At 47.6% G+C, this 20,484-nt stretch overlaps 5 pseudogenes; all 5 read left to right on the top strand.

The window, feature by feature from the left end:
- The first annotated feature begins 656 nt into the window (after positions 1-656).
- Positions 657-869, top strand: LOC126421805 (U2 spliceosomal RNA; annotated as a pseudogene).
- A 3,255-nt stretch (positions 870-4,124) lies between these two features.
- On the top strand, positions 4,125-4,337 carry LOC126422281 (U2 spliceosomal RNA; annotated as a pseudogene).
- A 3,293-nt stretch (positions 4,338-7,630) lies between these two features.
- Positions 7,631-7,843, top strand: LOC126422868 (U2 spliceosomal RNA; annotated as a pseudogene).
- Positions 7,844-16,080: 8,237 nt separating this feature from the next.
- LOC126422292 (U2 spliceosomal RNA) lies at positions 16,081-16,293 on the top strand (annotated as a pseudogene).
- Positions 16,294-19,558: 3,265 nt separating this feature from the next.
- On the top strand, positions 19,559-19,771 carry LOC126421717 (U2 spliceosomal RNA; annotated as a pseudogene).
- Positions 19,772-20,484: the final 713 nt, after the last annotated feature.

The following is a 20,484-nucleotide window of genomic DNA, read 5'->3' on the forward strand; positions in this document are numbered from 1 at the left end:
CTCCTTCATGGACTACCTTTGGAGCCAGCATCGCCTGGCGGAATGTGACCGGAAATATACCATTACTTTTGCAAGATTTCTTAAAGTTGCAATGGTTCATGGTTATCAAAAGGTGGTCCAGGCTGAGTAAGGCACCTCGTATAAGAATTGCCTGAGTGTACCCCTGGATCTTTGTCACTCGGACTTTCAAACTACTCTTGACTTAACCATACCCCAGGTTTGATATTGGCCTTCTGGGCATCACTAGAGTAGACTGCTCTATGATACTGATAATATGGAAATTGGTAACATGGAAATTGTGTGAACGTTGTATGAAAAATTATTGGAAAATTGGAAAACACATAATCTATCTTAGGGGATTATTACTTCGTTAATTCTATGGGCTATGGGATTATCTCGCCAGTTTCGTTTGAGTGAGCTACCGTCGCTGTTTTTTTTTGCCTTCATTTCTGTCTTTATTTATTTCTTTCTATTTAGTTTTTAACATCATCACTTGCCTCACACCTGCAGAGGGAAGTGTGTTTCTGAGGAGTGTGTCGTCGCCCCCTGAGGCATAGCAGAGTATGCCTCCGCTTTTATTTTCGGTTTATGGCAATAAGTCTTGCTGCTAACAACACCCTGCTTTACGTGCTGCGTCGACACTAGAGGATGGCGGCATTTTTGGAGAGGAAAAGGTAGGGCTATAGGGGAGGTAGGAGGGAAAAAAAGTGTAGTATCTGCTCTTATCAGCTTAATATCTGATACGTCCTGCATTGCATGACCAGAATATTAAACTCATTTTTGGCTTATGACGGAGTGCTAGGGGCTTGCTCCACCTCTGTCGCGGGTTGGCCCGGCATTGCAGTACCGTCGGGATCGGCCCACCTAAAATTAATTAAACCACAGCCTGAAATGGGTTAACATTCTGCAGTGATCAGATATTCCGCTGGTAGCAAAACTTGTCGTAGTTGTTGATGTGCCCAGTAGTTAGTTGCTTACACACCACGATTTCTTTTAATTAATTTAAAATTATCTTAAGAATTTTTTTTTTTGGTGTTAGCCAGACCGTACTTGCAGCCGCATTACGCTAGGCTGGTAATTTATGGTGGCACAGGACAGTGCCTTCGGATGCCTCGTTAGCGTCTCTTATGGTCCTATCGCAGATAATTTTAATAATATTTTTTGGAGTTATAACCTTAGCTCCTCGCGAACGTCGTCGTCGTCGTCGTCGTCGTCGTCGTCGCACGCACGCAGAATACGTGGTACACACGCACACACACATATGCAGTAGGCGGTGGACGATGTAAGCACTCGGCTAGGTGTAGCTCGCGCCAGTATAGCTCGCGCCGGCCTGGCGCTGCTGTGGGGCGGAATCACGGCTTCTCCACTGGCCTGGCAGCTAGCGGCGTTCAAATGGGAGTCGCAGTTTACTCCTCGACATGGAGGGTGGTACTGGGCTGTTGACGAGTGCTCTCGTATTTTGTCGTTCCCTCCGGCACTTGCCTTTGCGATGTTTTCGACGGTCGCCTGTTGCCATATCGGCCCGCACCACCATGTGTGACTCCCACATGTGGAGCGTACATGCTGCAAGCATTTAGGCCCTGACACTGCGGTTTTTCATCTGTGGCGGTACTCCGCAAGGATACCGCCCTTCGATTGTGCCATTCCAGCACTAATTGAAGTGCTAGATTTTCCGGCCTGTTAGGAGACCGCTCCTGCAAAATGTGCGAGGAGATTTTTGCTGGTTGCGAGCTACCCGCCGATTTTCTAGCTGTACGTATTGCCCTTAATCCAAAGGTCACAGTCGACTGTCGGGCTAGAGACGTACGTCCCATCACCGTTCTTAACACTGTTTATAAGTTGGTGGCACGAAGTGTGGCTTCACGTCTTAAACAGGTAATGAATAAGGTACTTTGTCCCACTCAATCATGTGGCGTTTCGAATCGAACCACCTTCACCGCTGCTTCTATATACCGTGATGCTGTCTTACTCACCCACCGCCGACGCTCGAACCCCGGCTGCAATTGATCCCTAGATTTCGCCGGTGCCTTCGATAGGGTCTCCCATCCTTACCTGCTGGCCGTTATGTCGCGGATGGGTTTCGGGGAGCACTTCATAAGAGTCATCCGGCACTTCTTGGATGGAGCAAATTGCACAATCATTGTGAACGGCTGCAGATCACGACCAATTCCCATCAGACGATCAGTTCGACAAGGGTGTCCCTTGTCAGTGTATTTTATCGCTTTGGACCCCGTGCTGCGTGACATCGGACGAATGGTCGATGGTGTTCCTTTCCCAGGCGTCACCTTCCGCAGTGCGGCATACGCGGATGGTGTAGGTGTGTTTGTAGCAAACGCCAGGGACATCGATTCAGTTCGCCGAGTCCTCCACGTTTATGAACGAGCATCCGGTGCCATGTTAAAAGTCAACAAAATGGTGCTAATCCCACTAGGACCACGATCATTGACCATCGAGCGCCCATGGTTCCGGATTGTAGGGGAACAACGTATCTTGGGTCTTGAGGTGACTGCCTGTCCGCAGCGCATCTTAACACTCACGTGCAGGCGGATTCTCACGCGCATCAGAGGACTTTGCGTGAGTCACACTGATCGACGACTCGACCTCCATCATTGAATCCAACTGATTAATACTTACATCCTATAACGGGCATGGTATGTAGCACAACTCCTTACGCTACCGAAACAAACCAGCAGAGCCATCTCACAAACAGTATATTGCCTGTTGTGGCGGCATGCACTATTCAAAGTTGATGCACAGACTTGTACACTGCCAAAGGTCGATGGTGGCCTTGGACTCATTGACTTTCCCCGCAAATGTGCGGCAATCCTGATTCACCGTATCGCCACTTTGCGTGAGATTGACCCAGGTGGGACAACAGCGGTGCTTTTCGACCGTTATCGCCCACAATCGGCGCGTGAACCAGTATGTTTGACACATATTACATTCCGGATGACGGCAGTCAAGGTCTATTACCTCAATCAAAGTTACGTCCTAACAGTGGCCACCGACAAGGCACACACATCAAAGCGCCTTTACTAGGCGCTTCGAGAGCCAGCCCACACTACATAAATTGGAGGACAGACGACCATCGGTCATCTGGCACCAAGCTTGGGCTAATATCAACCACCCAGCCCTCCCCACAGAAGTTTCAGCGCTATGGTATCGCGTTGTAAACAATTTAATACCCACTAATCATCGCTTGGCGGCCATCCGCCTATGGCCCTCGGCTGCTTGCGGCCGATGTGGTGACGTAGACACCAGAGAGCATCGTCTCTTATGCCCTCACGTCACAGAAGTGTGGGACCTTGCACGTGTGCTATTAGCGCTGATCGGTGGGACTACACTGGACTATGTGCCAATCGACTGGTTCCTTACCCCTGATATTCAGACCAACCCCCGAAAAGTGGTGTGGCTCTTGGGGCACACCATTTTCACGATCTATGACCTTTGCCTCACCGATGCTGTCTCTTTCATGGACTACCTTTGGAGCCAGCATCGCCTGGCGGAATGTGACCGGAAATATACCTTTACTTTTGCAAGATTTCTTAAAGTTGCAATGGTTCATGGTTATCAAAAGGTGGTCCAGGCTGAGTAAGGCACCTCGTATAAGAATTGCCTGAGTGTACCCCTGGATCTTTGTCACTCGGACTTTCAAACTACTCTTGACTTAACCATACCCCAGGTTTGATATTGGCCTTCTGGGCATCACTAGAGTAGACTGCTCTATGATACTGATAATATGGAAATTGGTAACACGGAAATTGTGTGAACGTTGTATGAAAAATTATTGGAAAATTGGAAAACACATAATCTATCTTAGGGGATTATTACTTCGTTAATTCTATGGGCTATGGGATTATCTCGCCAGTTTCGTTTGAGTGTGCTACCGTCGCTGTTTTTTTTTTTTGCCTTCATTTCTGTCTTTATTTATTTCTTTCTATTTAGTTTTTAACATCATCACTTGCCTCACACCTGCAGAGGGAAGTGTGTTTCTGAGGAGTGTGTCGTCGCCCCCTGAGGCATAGCAGAGTATGCCTCCGCTTTTATTTTCGGTTTATGGCAAAAAGTCTTGCTGCTAACAACACCCTGCTTTACGTGCTGCGTCGACACTAGAGGATGGCGGCATTTTTGGAGAGGAAAAGGTAGGGCTATAGGGGAGGTAGGAGGGAAAAAAAGTGTAGTATCTGCTCTTATCAGCTTAATATCTGATACGTCCTGCATTGCACGACCAGAATATTAAACTCATTTTTGGCTTATGACGGAGTGCTAGGGGCTTGCTCCACCTCTGTCGCGGGTTGGCCCGGCATTGCAGTACCGTCGGGATCGGCCCACCTAAAATTAATTAAAACACAGCCTGAAATGGGTTAACATTCTGCAGTGATCAGATATTCCGCTGGTAGCAAAACTTGTCGTAGTTGTTGATGTGCCCAGTAGTTAGTTGCTTACACACCACGATTTCTTTTAATTAATTTAAAATTATCTTAAGAAATTTTTTTTTTTGGTGTTAGCCAGACCGCACTTGCAGCCGCATTACGCTAGGCTGGTAATTTATGGTGGCACAGGACAGTGCCTTCGGATGCCTCGTTAGCGTCTCTTATGGTCCTATCGCAGATAATTTTAATAATATGTTTTGGAGTTATAACCTTAGCTCCTCGCGAACGTCGTCGTCGTCGTCGTCGTCGTCGTCGTCGTCGTCGTCGTCGTCGCCGCCGCACGCACGCAGAATACGTGGTACACACGCACACACACATATGCAGTAGGCGGTGGACGATGTAAGCACTCGGCTAGGTGTAGCTCGCGCCAGTATAGCTCGCGCCGGCCTGGCGCTGCTGTGGGGCGGCCTCACGGCTTCTCCACTGGCCTGGCAGCTAGCGGCGTTCAAATGGGAGTCGCAGTTTACTCCTCGACATGGAGGGTGGTACTGGGCTGTTGACGAGTGCTCTCGTATTTTGTCGTTCCCTCCGGCACTTGCCTTTGCGATGTTTTCGACGGTCGCCTGTTGCCATATCGGCCCGCACCACCATGTGTGACTCCCACATGTGGAGCGTACATGCTGCAAGCATTTAGGCCCTGACACTGCGGTTTTTCATCTGTGGCGGTACTCCGCAAGGATACCGCCCTTCGATTGTGCCATTCCAGCACTAATTGAAGTGCTAGATTTTCCGGCCTGTTAGGAGACCGCTCCTGCAAAATGTGCGAGGAGATTTTTGCTGGTTGCGAGCTACCCGCCGATTTTCTAGCTGTACGTATTGCCCTTAATCCAAAGGTCACAGTCGACTGTCGGGCTAGAGACGTACGTCCCATCACCGTTCTTAACACTGTTTATAAGTTGGTGGCACGAAGTGTGGCTTCACGTCTTAAACAGGTAATGAATAAGGTACTTTGTCCCACTCAATCATGTGGCGTTTCGAATCGAACCACCTTCACCGCTGCTTCTATATACCGTGATGCTGTCTTACTCACCCACCGCCGACGCTCGAACCCCGGCTGCAATTGATCGCTAGATTTCGCCGGTGCCTTCGATAGGGTCTCCCATCCTTACCTGCTGGCCGTTATGTCGCGGATGGGTTTCGGGGAGCACTTCATAAGAGTCATCCGGCACTTCTTGGATGGAGCAAATTCCACAATCATTGTGAACGGCTGCAGATCACGACCAATTCCCATCAGACGATCAGTTCGACAAGGGTGTCCCTTGTCAGTGTATTTTATCGCTTTGGACCCCGTGCTGCGTGACATCGGACGATTGGTCGATGGTGTTCCTTTCCCAGGCGTCACCTTCCGCAGTGCGGCATACGCGGATGGTGTAGGTGTGTTTGTAGCAAACGCCAGGGACATCGATTCAGTTCGCCGAGTCCTCCACGTTTATGAACGAGCATCCGGTGCCATGTTAAAAGTCAACAAAATGGTGCTAATCCCACTAGGACCACGATCATTGACCATCGAGCGCCCATGGTTCCGGATTGTAGGGGAACAACGTATCTTGGGTCTTGAGGTGACTGCCTGTCCGCAGCGCATCTTAACACTCACGTGCAGGCGGATTCTCACGCGCATCAGAGGACTTTGCGTGAGTCACACTGATCGACGACTCGACCTCCATCATTGAATCCAACTGATTAATACTTACATCCTATAACGGGCATGGTATGTAGCACAACTCCTTACGCTACCGAAACAAACCAGCAGAGCCATCTCACAAACAGTATATTGCCTGTTGTGGCGGCATGCACTATTCAAAGTTGATGCACAGACTTGTACACTGCCAAAGGTCGATGGTGGCCTTGGACTCATTGACTTTCCCCGCAAATGTGCGGCAATCCTGATTCACCGTATCGCCACTTTGCGTGAGATTGACCCAGGTGGGACAACAGCGGTGCTTTTCGACCGTTATCACCCACAATCGGCGCGTGAACCAGTATGTTTGACACATATTAAATTCCGGATGACGGCAGTCAAGGTCTATTACCTCAATCAAAGTTACGTCCTAACAGTGGCCACCGACAAGGCACGCACATCAAAGCGCCTTTACTAGGCGTTTCGAGAGCCAGCCCACACTACATAAATTGGAGGACAGACGACCATCGGTCATCTGGCACCAAGCTTGGGCTAATATCAACCACCCAGCCCTCCCCACAGAAGTTTCAGCGCTATGGTATCGCGTTGTAAACAATTTAATACCCACTAATCATCGCTTGGCGGCCATCCGCCTATGGCCCTCGGCTGCTTGCGGCCGATGTGGTGACGTAGACACCAGAGAGCATCGTCTCTTATGCCCTCACGTCACAGAAGTGTGGGACCTTGCACGTGTGCTATTAGCGCTGACCGGTGGGACTACACTGGACTATGTGCCAATCGACTGGTTCCTTACCCCTGATATTCAGACCAACCCCCGAAAACGACATAACGCAGTGGTGTGGCTCTTGGGGCACACCATTTTCACGATCTATGACCTTTGCCTCACCGATGCTGTCTCTTTCATGGACTACCTTTGGAGCCAGCATCGCCTGGCGGAATGTGACCGGAAATATACCATTACTTTTGCAAGATTTCTTAAAGTTGCAATGGTTCATGGTTATCAAAAGGTGGTCCAGGCTGAGTAAGGCAACTCGTATAAGAATTGCCTGAGTGTACCCCTGGATCTTTGTCACTCGGACTTTCAAACTACTCTTGACTTAACCATACCCCAGGTTTGATATTGGCCTTCTGGGCATCACTAGAGTAGACTGCTCTGTGATACTGATAATATGGAAATTGGTAACATGGAAATTGTGTGAACGTTGTATGAAAAATTATTGGAAAATTGGAAAACACATAATCTATCTTAGGGGATTATTACTTCGTTAATTCTATGGGCTATGGGATTATCTCGCCAGTTTCGTTTGAGTGTGCTACCGTCGCTGTTTTTTTTTTTTTTTTGCCTTCATTTCTGTCTTTATTTATTTCTTTCTATTTAGTTTTTAACATCATCACTTGCCTCACACCTGCAGAGGGAAGTGTGTTTCTGAGGAGTGTGTCGTCGCCCCCTGAGGCATAGCAGAGTATGCCTCCGCTTTTATTTTCGGTTTATGGCAATAAGTCTTGCTGCTAACAACACCCTGCTTTACGTGCTGCGTCGACACTAGAGGATGGCGGCATTTTTGGAGAGGAAAAGGTAGGGCTATAGGGGAGGTAGGAGGGAAAAAAAGTGTAGTATCTGCTCTTATCAGCTTAATATCTGATACGTCCTGCATTGCACGACCAGAATATTAAACTCATTTTTGGCTTATGACGGAGTGCTAGGGGCTTGCTCCACCTCTGTCGCGGGTTGGCCCGGCATTGCAGTACCGTCGGGATTGGCCCACCTAAAATTAATTAAACCACAGCCTGAAATGGGTTAACATTCTGCAGTGATCAGATATTCCGCTGGTAGCAAAACTTGTCGTAGTTGTTGATGTGCCCAGTAGTTAGTTGCTTACACACCACGATTTCTTTTAATTAATTTAAAATTATCTTAAGAAATTTTTTTTTTTTTTTGGTGTTAGCCAGACCGCACTTGCAGCCGCATTACGCTAGGCTGGTAATTTATGGTGGCACAGGACAGTGCCTTCGGATGCCTCGTTAGCGTCTCTTATGGTCCTATCGCAGATAATTTTAATAATATTTTTTGGAGTTATAACCTTAGCTCCTCGCGAACGTCGTCGTCGTCGTCGTCGTCGTCGTCGTCGTCGTCGTCGCCGCCGCACGCACGCAGAATACGTGGTACACACGCACACACACATATGCAGTAGGCGGTGGACGATGTAAGCACTCGGCTAGGTGTAGCTCGCGCCAGTATAGCTCGCGCCGGCCTGGCGCTGCTGTGGGGCGGCCTCACGGCTTCTCCACTGGCCTGGCAGCTAGCGGCGTTCAAATGGGAGTCGCAGTTTACTCCTCGACATGGAGGGTGGTACTGGGCTGTTGACGAGTGCTCTCGTATTTTGTCGTTCCCTCCGGCACTTGCCTTTGCGATGTTTTCGACGGTCGCCTGTTGCCATATCGGCCCGCACCACCATGTGTGACTCCCACATGTGGAGCGTACATGCTGCAAGCATTTAGGCCCTGACACTGCGTTTTATCATCTCTGGCGGTACTCCGCAAGGATACCGCCTTTCGATTGTGCCATTCCAGCACTAATTGAAGTGCTAGATTTTCCGGCGTGTTAGGAGACCGCTCCTGCAAAATGTGCGAGGAGATTTTTGCTGGTTGCGAGCTACCCGCCGATTTTCTAGCTGTACGTATTGCCCTTAATCCAAAGGTCACAGTCGACTGTCGGGCTAGAGACGTACGTCCCATCACCGTTCTTAACAGTGTTTCTAAGTTGGTGGCACGAAGTGTGGCTTCTCGTCTTAAACAGGTAATGAATAAGGTACTTTGCCCCACTCAATCATGTGGCGTTTCGAATCGAACCACCTTCACCGCTGCTTCTATATACCGTGATGCTGTCTTACTCACCCACCGCCGACGCTCGAACCCCGGCTGCAATTGATCCCTAGATTTCGCCGGTGCCTTCGATAGGGTCTCCCATCCTTACCTGCTGGCCGTTATGTCGCGGATGGGTTTCGGGGAGCACTTCATAAGAGTCATCCGGCACTTCTTGGATGGAGCAAATTCCACAATCATTGTGAACGGCTGCAGATCACGACCAATTCCCATCAGACGATCAGTTAGACAAGGGTGTCCTTTGTCAGTGTATTTTATCGCTTTGGACCCCGTGCTGCGTGACATCGGACGAATGGTCGATGGTGTTCCTTTCCCAGGCGTCACCTTCCGCAGTGCGGCATACGCGGATGGTGTAGGTGTGTTTGTAGCAAACGCCAGGGACATCGATTCAGTTCGCCGAGTCCTCCACGTTTATGAACGAGCATCCGGTGCCATGTTAAAAGTCAACAAAATGGTGCTAATCCCACTAGGACCACGATCATTGACCATCGAGCGCCCATGGTTCCGGATTGTAGGGGAACAACGTATCTTGGGTCTTGAGGTGACTGCCTGTCCGCAGCGCATCTTAACACTCACGTGCAGGCGGATTCTCACGCGCATCAGAGGACTTTGCGTGAGTCACACTGATCGACGACTCGACCTCCATCATTGAATCCAACTGATTAATACTTACATCCTATAACGGGCATGGTATGTAGCACAACTCCTTACGCTACCGAAACAAACCAGCAAAGCCATCTCACAAACAGTATATTGCCTGTTGTGGCGGCATGCACTATTCAAAGTTGATGCACAGACTTGTACACTGCCAAAGGTCGATGGTGGCCTTGGACTCATTGACTTTCCCCGCAAATGTGCGGCAATCCTGATTCACCGTATCGCCACTTTGCGTGAGATTGACCCAGGTGGGACAACAGCGGTGCTTTTCGACCGTTATCGCCCACAATCGGCGCGTGAACCAGTATGTTTGACACATATTACATTCCGGATGACGGCAGTCAATGTCTATTATCTCAATCAAAGTTACGTCCTAACAGTGGCCACCAACAAGGCACGCACATCAAAGCGCCTTTACTAGGCGCTTCGAGAGCCAGCCCACACCACATAAATTGGAGGACAGACGACCATCGGTCATCTGGCACCAAGCTTGGGCTAATATCAACCACCCAGCCCTCCCCACAGAAGTTTCAGCGCTATGGTATCGCGTGGTAAACAATTTAATACCCACTAATCATCGCTTGGCGGCCATCCGCCTATGGCCCTCGGCTGCTTGCGGCCGATGTGGTGACGTAGACACCAGAGAGCATCGTCTCTTATGCCCTCACGTCACAGAAGTGTGGGACCTTGCACGTGTGCTATTAGCGCTGATCGGTGGGACTATACTGGATTATGTGCCAATCGACTGGTTCCTTACGCCTGATATTCAGACCAACCCCCGAAAACGACATAACGCAGTGGTGTGGCTCTTGGGCCACACCATTTTCACGATCTATGACCTTTGCCTCACCGATGCTGTCTCTTTCATGGACTACCTTTGGAGCCAGCATCGCCTGGCGGAATGTGACCGGAAATATACCATTACTTTTGCAAGATTTCTTAAAGTTGCAATGGTTCATGGTTATCAAAAGGTGGTCCAGGCTGAGTAAGGCACCTCGTATAAGAATTGCCTGAGTGTACCCCTGGATCTTTGTCACTCGGACTTTCAAACTACTCTTGACTTAACCGCAACATGGCGGCGAGTGAGTGACGTGCGTTAGCTTGGCTCGCAAGTTTACGTGAAATCTGGAGGTGTTTTAAGCAGTTAGGCTAGTCTACATATACTAAAGCCGTATATCTACTGCCGAGTGTCGTATTTTACATCACATACTGAGCACCAATTACACGGAATCGTACTAAAAATGGAAAATCGCCGAACAACGCGCAGTGCAGCCAACGGCCAGGCCGGCGACAGCGCAGGGGTGGAGTCTACACCGGGAGTTGCGGCCGCTCCGCCCGCCATCGCTGACATCGCCGCACTCGTGAAGGCTGAGGTGAGTGCCGCGCTGCAGGCTAAGGAGACGCTCGGGCTCGTTGTTCAAACCATCACTGATGCTGTCACTGCAGCAGTGACGGACAAAATACAGAAAACTCTGGAGGCGAATGCGAGCGAGATCCGTGCACTGGACACATCGTTAAAAGCAAGTGAGGAGAAAGCACGACTGCTCGAACAGAAATTGATCGAGAAGACGGACGAGCTCGAACAATATCAGAGACGCAATAATCTCAGACTGTTCGGCATTCCAGAGAGCAGCAGAGAGAACACAGATGAGCTTGTGATAAACCTTGTCCAAGAAAAGCTAGGCGTGCAGGTGACTCTGAGTGACATTGACAGAAGTCATAGAGTGGGTCGTAGGTTGCCAGGTTCTACAAAACCAAGGCCTATAATAGTGAAATTTATGTCGTATAGGAAGAGATCTGAAATCTTCAGAGCAAAGAAGAATCTCGCGAAGTCGGGTCTGACAGTACGCGAGGATCTGACCTCTGAAAGACTAAACATTTTGAAGAGCGCGATTTCGAAATTTGGGCTACATAACGTATGGACTAATGACGGCAGGATAATGGTTAAGACCGAAAACGGAAAGAAAACAATTTGCAGTGTTAATGAACTCGAAAGCCTGTGCTTTAGAAGCTAAATCATGTCTAATCTTGCTGCCACTAACCTGTATGTTTATATTGTTTACACTGTCAACCATATCGTAACTAATGTATCATCAAATTGTTCGTTTCTCTAAATAACTATTTTTTTTATCTCTAATTATTTTTTCTCGTGTAATATTTGTTATTATTTGTATTATCAACTCTTCGTTTCTCCACATAACTATTTTCATTTTTAATTGTTTTTCTCATGTAATTTTGTTAATTATTGCATTAGGTAGTCTCACTTCCATCCTTAATTAGCAACCCACCATCATACTTTAGTTGTTATCCTCATAAGTGCAATTAATATCACACTATGTCATAACGTGCAGATTACTCCCGTTGTATTTAGCGAAATTCCTTCCCCTGCCAGCCCACTGCTACTTCCATAACCGTTGCAGACCTCGCTGACCTTGGCCACAGATCCCGTTGTCTCCCCGGGGACCTACCCCCTCCCGGCCGCTTTCACTGCACAGAACTGGGAGGACACTCCCTCACCCGCCTCTCCTTCACACGCTTTCCGCATTCCTCATGCCAGACCCTCTTGTCACCGCCAACCACGACCCGCAAACATCGGTCGGCAGCCTCCTCGGGCAATCAACACCCGAACGCACCAAGCTGCATATTGCACATGCAAATGTCCAGTCTCTGCCAGCTCACTTCGACGAGTTCAAATATATATTTCAAGCTGCTGATATACACGTAATACTTTTGTCAGAAACTTGGCTCAAACCAAGTATTCCTACAACTTCCGTAAACCTAGATGGCTATATCTTTCTCAGGCACGACAGATGCAACAGACGAGGGGGCGGAGTAGGGGCGTACATACGCTCTGATTTGTCACCTACAGTACTACACACATCCGACAACAATGTAGATAAACAAGTGGAATATATGTTCATAGAGATCAAATCACTTAACAGAAAGTGCTTAATATGTGTCCTTTACAAACCTCCTAAAGTAGGTGGGTTCGCCTGCTTCGAAACTGCCCTCTCTAGTCTCGAATCGTCATATGAACATGTAATTATAGCTGGTGACACTAACATTAACTTTCTGTGCAATAGTCCTACCACTGGGAAATTTAAGAGGATGCTTTCTTCCTCAAATATGACGCTACTTCAGCTGGCACCTACTCATCACACGACTACCAGTCACACGTTCATAGATATATTCGCAACGAAATCTCCGAACAGAATAATCCGCACCTCTCAAATATCTGCGCCTGGCATGTCTGCCCATGACATCATTTCCATGACGTATTCACTAGAATGCCCTAGAAAGAAACAAAAACTGTCTACATACCGAGACCTCAAACGCATAAATTTGCCTGAACTCGAAACTGAGGCACAAAAAATAGTTTGGGGGATGACCTCTACTCCCCTCATGGACATAAACGACAAACTCCACGATTTCACTAACAAAATTACTCAGCTATATGACAAATATGCTCCAATAAAGACCAGAAAAGTAAAAAGGCAACCTGCACCTTGGCTGACTGATGAACTAAAACAGCTCATGAATCTCAGAGATGCTGCACATCGAGCATACAAGATACACCCTACACCTGAAAATCACGCTGTATACAAGCAGAAACGAAACAAAGCCAGTCAAGCGGTGAGAAACGCTAAGCTCAGACATGCCCGTACATTAGCTGACAATAGATGTAGACCAGCTATCCTGTGGAAAAATCTCCGTAGTCTCGGTTTAGGCATAATAAAAGTTGCAGAAAATCCCATGGTCCCAGCTGAAGAACTAAACCGATTCTTCACATTACCTGCAACCAAAATTGATCCGCAAAAAAAACAGAGAATCATTGATTACTTCATTGGGATGAACGACTGTAGCAAAGAAAAATTCTATCTACAGCACGTCACTTGCAGTACTGTCAAGAAAGCCATAATGCGGATTAGATCAGCATCTACTGGACATGATGGTATCACTATCCAGATGGTAAAACTTATTATTGACCAACTACTGCCCTCTATAACAGACATTTTCAACGATTCATTAATCACAAGTGTTTTCCCTGAGGCCTGGAAACTGGGACAAATTAAGCCACTGCCTAAAAAGGACATCGCCACAGCAGCCTCTGACTACCGCCCCATCTGCCTTCTTCCTGCACTATCAAAGGCCTTAGAATATATAGTTCATGACCAGCTCACCAACTACCTAACTACTAACAACCTACTAGACGAATACCAATCAGGTTTCCGTAAACATCGAAGCACAACATCCGCTCTGATAAAGGTGACAGATGACCTGAAACTTGCCATGGACAGACAAGAAGCGACTATTATTTGCTTCTTAGATTTCAGCAAAGCATTTGATACTGTCGACTTCGACATCTTACTAGCCAAACTTAGCGGTCTAAATTTCTCACAAAGCGCAATGCAATGGTTTCGCTCATACATGATGTCTCGTCAGCAACGCGTCCTGTCTGGGGATATAAAATCACAATGGCGGCAGGTAGTGTCAGGCGTTCCCCAAGGCTCAGTATTAGGTCCTATACTCTTCTCTCTTTATGTCAATGATGTGTCATCGGTCCTGACCTATTGCAAATACCATATGTATGCTGATGACCTTCAGTTGTATCTAAGTGCGAAACCAAGCAATCTCAAGAAAGCTATTGAAAATTTCAATACTGACCTCGATGCGCTGTCAAACTGGGCACAGGACATAGGTCTAAAACTAAACCCATCTAAAACCCAAGCGGTACTTGTTGGTCACTCTAAGCTCATTAGCCCAAAACATCGGGAATCCGTACCACCTCTTATCCTAAATGGAACAAATATTAACTTCTCGCCATCAGCAAAGAGTTTGGGAGTAATAATTGATGAAAATCTAAATTGGACAGAGCACGTAACTGCAGTGTGCAAAAAAGCATCAGCATCCCTTCATGTCCTACAAAAATATAAAAAACTCTTCCCTTTCGATCTGAAAAAGAAATTAGTACAAACGCTTATACTCCCAATCATTGACTACAGCGATATTATCCTACAAGGCCTCTCTCAGGAAAATTCCCGACGTCTAGAACTGGTCACGAATGCCTGCGTCCGATATATCTGTGACGTTCGACTTTTTGATCACATTTCACCAGCATATGCAAAATTGTCCTGGCTGCGTGTAGACAAACGCAGAGATTTCCATACACTCTGTCTCATCTACTGCCTTATAAATGTACACTGTCCCTCACATCTCTCCTCTTCCCTAACACTCATGTCGGAACAACATGACAGAAACACACGTTCCCATCATAATAAAATCCTCTCCGTTCCACTGCATCGCTCAGTCACCTTCTCCAAGTCCTTTACAGTAGCGGGAACCCGACTCTGGAATAACCTCCCTCGTTATGTTAGAGAACTTAAAAACATGACCGGCTTCAAAAAACAGTTAATGACGTATCTACTTAAGCAACAGTAATGCCTTCCTCTGTACATGAGTGCACTTCACCTCATTACTTCCCTCTCTCCCCCTCCTTAAAGCTCCCTTACCCAAAACTCCCTATACTAGTAAACATTTACTTTACACACCAATATATTAATGTACATCTGCACAAACCTTCATTATTATTGCCACTCTTTCTCATGTTTGTCATTATTATTTGATTTTTTTTTACTGTTATTATTATTGCTTTCACCATAATCTGTATGTATAGCACCTGATGTAAAAATACTGCCAGCATTTACTTTATTAGGTCTTAGTCATATTCATCATTATTATTTGATTTTTTGTTTTACTGTTATTATTATTGCTTTTATCATAATATGTATGTATAGCAACTGTTGTAAAAATACTTCCGCATTTACTTTATTAGGTCTTAGTCACTACTCTTTATTCATATTGTCACTAGAGTAAGCTAATTTTCTCATTTAAACTATGTTCATGATGTAACTCTGATGTGTGAAATGCTGCATGTGTGAAACACTGGTCCGATGTAACAGAGGGCCTGATGGCCCTAATCTGGTCAGGTTAAATAAATAAATAAATAAATAAATAAATAAATACCCCAGGTTTGATATTGGCCTTCTGGGCATCACTAGAGTAGACTGCTCTATGATACTGATAATATGGAAATTGGTAACATGGAAATTGTGTGAACGTTGTATGAAAAATTATTGGAAAATTGGAAAACACATAATCTATCTTAGGGGATTATTACTTCGTTAATTCTATGGGCTATGGGATTATCTCGCCAGTTTCGTTTGAGTGTGCTACCGTCGCTGTTTTTTTTTTGCCTTCATTTCTGTCTTTATTTATTTCTTTCTATTTAGTTTTAACATCATCACTTGCCTCACACCTGCAGAGGGAAGTGTGTTTCTGAGGAGTGTGTCGTCGCCCCCTGAGGCATAGCAGAGTATGCCTCCGCTTTTATTTTCGGTTTATGGCAAGACGTCTTGCTGCTAACAACACCCTGCTTTACGTGCTGCGTCGACACTAGAGGATGGCGGCATTTTTGGAGAGGAAAAGGTAGGGCTATAGGGGAGGTAGGAGGGAAAAAAAGTGTAGTATCTGCTCTTATCAGCTTAATATCTGATACGTCCTGCATTGCACGACCAGAATATTAAACTCATTTTTGGCTTATGACGGAGTGCTAGGGGCTTGCTCCACCTCTGTCGCGGGTTGGCCCGGCATTGCAGTACCGTCGGGATCGGCCCACCTAAAATTAATTAAAACACAGCCTGAAATGGGTTAACATTCTGCAGTGATCAGATATTCCGCTGGTAGCAAAACTTGTCGTAGTTGTTGATGTGCCCAGTAGTTAGTTGCTTACACACCACGATTTCTTTTAATTAATTTAAAATTATCTTAAGAAATTTTTTTTTTGTGTTAGCCAGACCGCACTTGCAGCCGCATTACGCTAGGCTGGTAATTTATGGTGGCACAGGACAGTGCCTTCGGATGCCTCGTTAGCGTCTCTTATGGTAGTATCGCAGATAATTTTAATAATATTTTTTGGAGTTATAACCTTAGCTCCTCGCGAACGTCGTCGTCGTCGTCGTCGTCGTCGCCGCCGCACGCACACAGAATACGTGGTACACACGCACACACACATATGCAGTAGGCGGTGGACGATCTAAGCACTCGGCTAGGTGTAGCTCGCGCCAGTATAGCTCGCGCCGGCCTGGCGCTGCTGTGGGGCGGCCTCACGGCTTCTCCACTGGCCTGGCAGCTAGCGGCGTTCAAATGGGAGTCGCAGTTTACTCCTCGACATGGAGGGTGGTACTGGGCTGTTGACGAGTGCTCTCGTATTTTGTCGTTCCCTCCGGCACTTGCCTTTGCGATGTTTTCGACGGTCGCCTGTTGCCATATCGGCCCGCACCACCATGTGTGACTCCCACATGTGGAGCGTACATGCTGCAAGCATTTAGGCCCTGACACTGCGGTTTTTCATCTCTGGCGGTACTCCGCAAGGATACCGCCCTTCGATTGTGCCATTCCAGCACTAATTGAAGTGCTAGATTTTCCGGCCTGTTAGGAGACCGCTCCTGCAAAATGTGCGAGGAGATTTTTGCTGGTTGCGAGCTACCCGCCGATTTTCTAGCTGTACGTATTGCCCTTAATCCAAAGGTCACAGTCGACTGTCGGGCTAGAGACGTACGTCCCATCACCGTTCTTAACACTGTTTCTAAGTTGGTGGCACGAAGTGTGGCTTCACGTCTTAAACAGGTAATGAATAAGGTACTTTGTCCCACTCAATCATGTGGCGTTTCGAATCGAACCACCTTCACCGCTGCTTCTATATACCGTGATGCTGTCTTACTCACCCACCGCCGACGCTCGAACCCCGGCTGCAATTGATCCCTAGATTTCACCGGTGCCTTCGATAGGGTCTCCCATCCTTACCTGCTGGCCGTTATGTCGCGGATGGGTTTCGGGGAGCACTTCATAAGAGTCATCCGGCACTTCTTGGATGGAGCAAATTCCACAATCGTTGTGAACGGCTGCAGATCACGACCAATTCCCATCAGACGCTCAGTTCGACAAGGGTGTCCCTTGTCAGTGTATTTTATCGCTTTGGACCCCGTGCTGCGTGACATCGGACGAATGGTCGATGGTGTTCCTTTCCCAGGCGTCACCTTCCGCAGTGCGGCATACGCGGATGGTGTAGGTGTGTTTGTAGCAAACGCCAGGGACATCGATTCAGTTCGCCGAGTCCTCCACGTTTATGAACGAGCACCCGGTGCCATGTTAAAAGTCAACAAAATGGTGCTAATCCCACTAGGACCACGATCATTGACCATCGAGCGCCCATGGTTCCGGATTGTAGGGGAACAACGTATCTTGGGTCTTGAGGTGACTGCCTGTCCGCAGCGCATCTTAACACTCACGTGCAGGCGGATTCTCACGCGCATCAGAGGACTTTGCGTGAGTCTCACTGATCGACGACTCGACCTCCATCATTGAATCCAACTGATTAATACTTACATCCTATAACGGGCATGGTATGTAGCACAACTCCTTACGCTACCGAAACAAACCAGCAGAGCCATCTCACAAACAGTATATTGCCTGTTGTGGCGGCATGCACTATTCAAAGTTGATGCACAGACTTGTACACTGCCAAAGGTCGATGGTGGCCTCGGACTCATTGACTTTCCCCGCAAATGTGCGGCAATCCTGATTCACCGTATCGCCACTTTGCGTGAGATTGACCCAGGTGGGACAACAGCGGTGCTTTTCGACCGTTATCGCCCACAATCGGCGCGTGAACCAGTATGTTTGACACATATTACATTCCGGATGACGGCAGTCAAGGTCTATTACCTCAATCAAAGTTACGTCCTAACAGTGGCCACCGACAAGGCACGCACATCAAAGCGCCTTTACTAGGCGCTTCGAGAGCCAGCCCACACCACATAAATTGGAGGACAGACGACCATCGGTCGTCTGGCACCAAGCTTGGGCTAATATCAACCACCCAGCCCTCCCCACAGAAGTTTCAGCGCTATGGTATCGCGTTGTAAACAATTTAGTACCCACTAATCATCGCTTGGCGGCCATCCGCCTATGGCCCTCGGCTGCTTGCGGCCGATGTGGTGACGTAGACACCAGAGAGCATCGTCTCTTATGCCCTCACGTCACAGAAGTGTGGGACCTTGCACGTGTGCTATTAGCGCTGATCGGTGGGACTACACTGGACTATGTGCCAATCGACTGGTTCCTTACGCCTGATATTCAGACCAACCCCCGAAAACGACATAACGCAGTGGTGTGGCTCTTGGGGCACACCATTTTCACGATCTATGACCTTTGCCTCACCGATGCTGTCTCTTTCATGGACTACCTTTGGAGCCAGCATCGCCTGGCGGAATGTGACCGGAAATATACCATTACTTTTGCAAGATTTCTTAAAGTTGCAATGGTTCATGGTTATCAAAAGGTGGTCCAGGCTGAGTAAGGCACCTCGTATAAGAATTGCCTGAGTGTACCCCTGGATCTTTGTCACTCGGACTTTCAAACTACTCTTGACTTAACCATACCCCAGGTTTGATATTGGCCTTCTGGGCATCACTAGAGTAGACTGCTCTATGATACTGATAATATGGAAATTGGTAACATGGAAATTGTGTGAACGTTGTATGAAAAATTATTGGAAAATTGGAAAACACATAATCTATCTTAGGGGATTATTACTTCGTTAATTCTATGGGCTATGGGATTATCTCGCCAGTTTCGTTTGAGTGTGCTACCGTCGCTGTTTTTTTTTTTGCCTTCATTTCTGTCTTTATTTATTTCTTTCTATTTAGTTTTTAACATCATCACTTGCCTCACACCTGCAGAGGGAAGTGTGTTTCTGAGGAGTGTGTCGTCGCCCCCTGAGGCATAGCAGAGTATGCCTCCGCTTTTATTTGCGGTTTATGGCAATAAGTCTTGCTGCTAACAACACCCTGCTTTACGTGCTGCGTCGACACTAGAGGATGGCGGCATTTTTGGAGAGGAAAAGGTAGGGCTATAGGGGAGGTAGGAGGGAAAAAAAGTGTAGTATCTGCTCTTATCAGCTTAATATCTGATACGTCCTGCATTGCACGACCAGAATATTAAACTCATTTTTGGCTTATGACGGAGTGCTAGGGGCTTGCTCCACCTCTGTCGCGGGTTGGCCCGGCATTGCAGTACCGCCGGGATCGGCCCACCTAAAATTAATTAAAACACAGCCTGAAATGGGTTAACATTCTGCAGTGATCAGATATTCCGCTGGTAGCAAAACTTGTCGTAGTTGTTGATGTGCCCAGTAGTTAGTTGCTTACACACCACGATTTCTTTTAATTAATTTAAAATTATCTTAAGAAATTTTTTTTTTTTGGTGTTAGCCAGACCGCACTTGCAGCCGCATTACGCTAGGCTGGTAATTTATGGTGGCACAGGACAGTGCCTTCGGATGCCTCGTTAGCGTCTCTTATGGTCCTATCGCAGATAATTTTAATAATATTTTTTGGAGTTATAACCTTAGCTCCTCGCGAACGTCGTCGTCGTCGTCGTCGCCGCCGCACGCACGCACGCAGAATACGTGGTACACACGCACACACACATATGCAGTAGGCGGTGGACGATCTAAGCACTCGGCTAGGTGTAGCTCGCGCCAGTATAGCTCGCGCCGGCCTGGCGCTGCTCTGGGGCGGCCTCACGGCTTCTCCACTGGCCTGGCAGCTAGCGGCGTTCAAATGGGAGTCGCAGTTTACTCCTCGACATGGAGGGTGGTACTGGGCTGTTGACGAGTGCTCTCGTATTTTGTCGTTCCCTCCGGCACTTGCCTTTGCGATGTTTTCGACGGTCGCCTGTTGCCATATCGGCCCGCACCACCATGTGTGACTCCCACATGTGGAGCGTACATGCTGCAAGCATTTAGGCCCT

The sequence above is a fragment of the Schistocerca serialis genome, chromosome 1 (genome assembly GCF_023864345.2).
Source record: "Schistocerca serialis cubense isolate TAMUIC-IGC-003099 chromosome 1, iqSchSeri2.2, whole genome shotgun sequence".
Taxonomy (NCBI): domain Eukaryota; kingdom Metazoa; phylum Arthropoda; class Insecta; order Orthoptera; family Acrididae; genus Schistocerca; species Schistocerca serialis.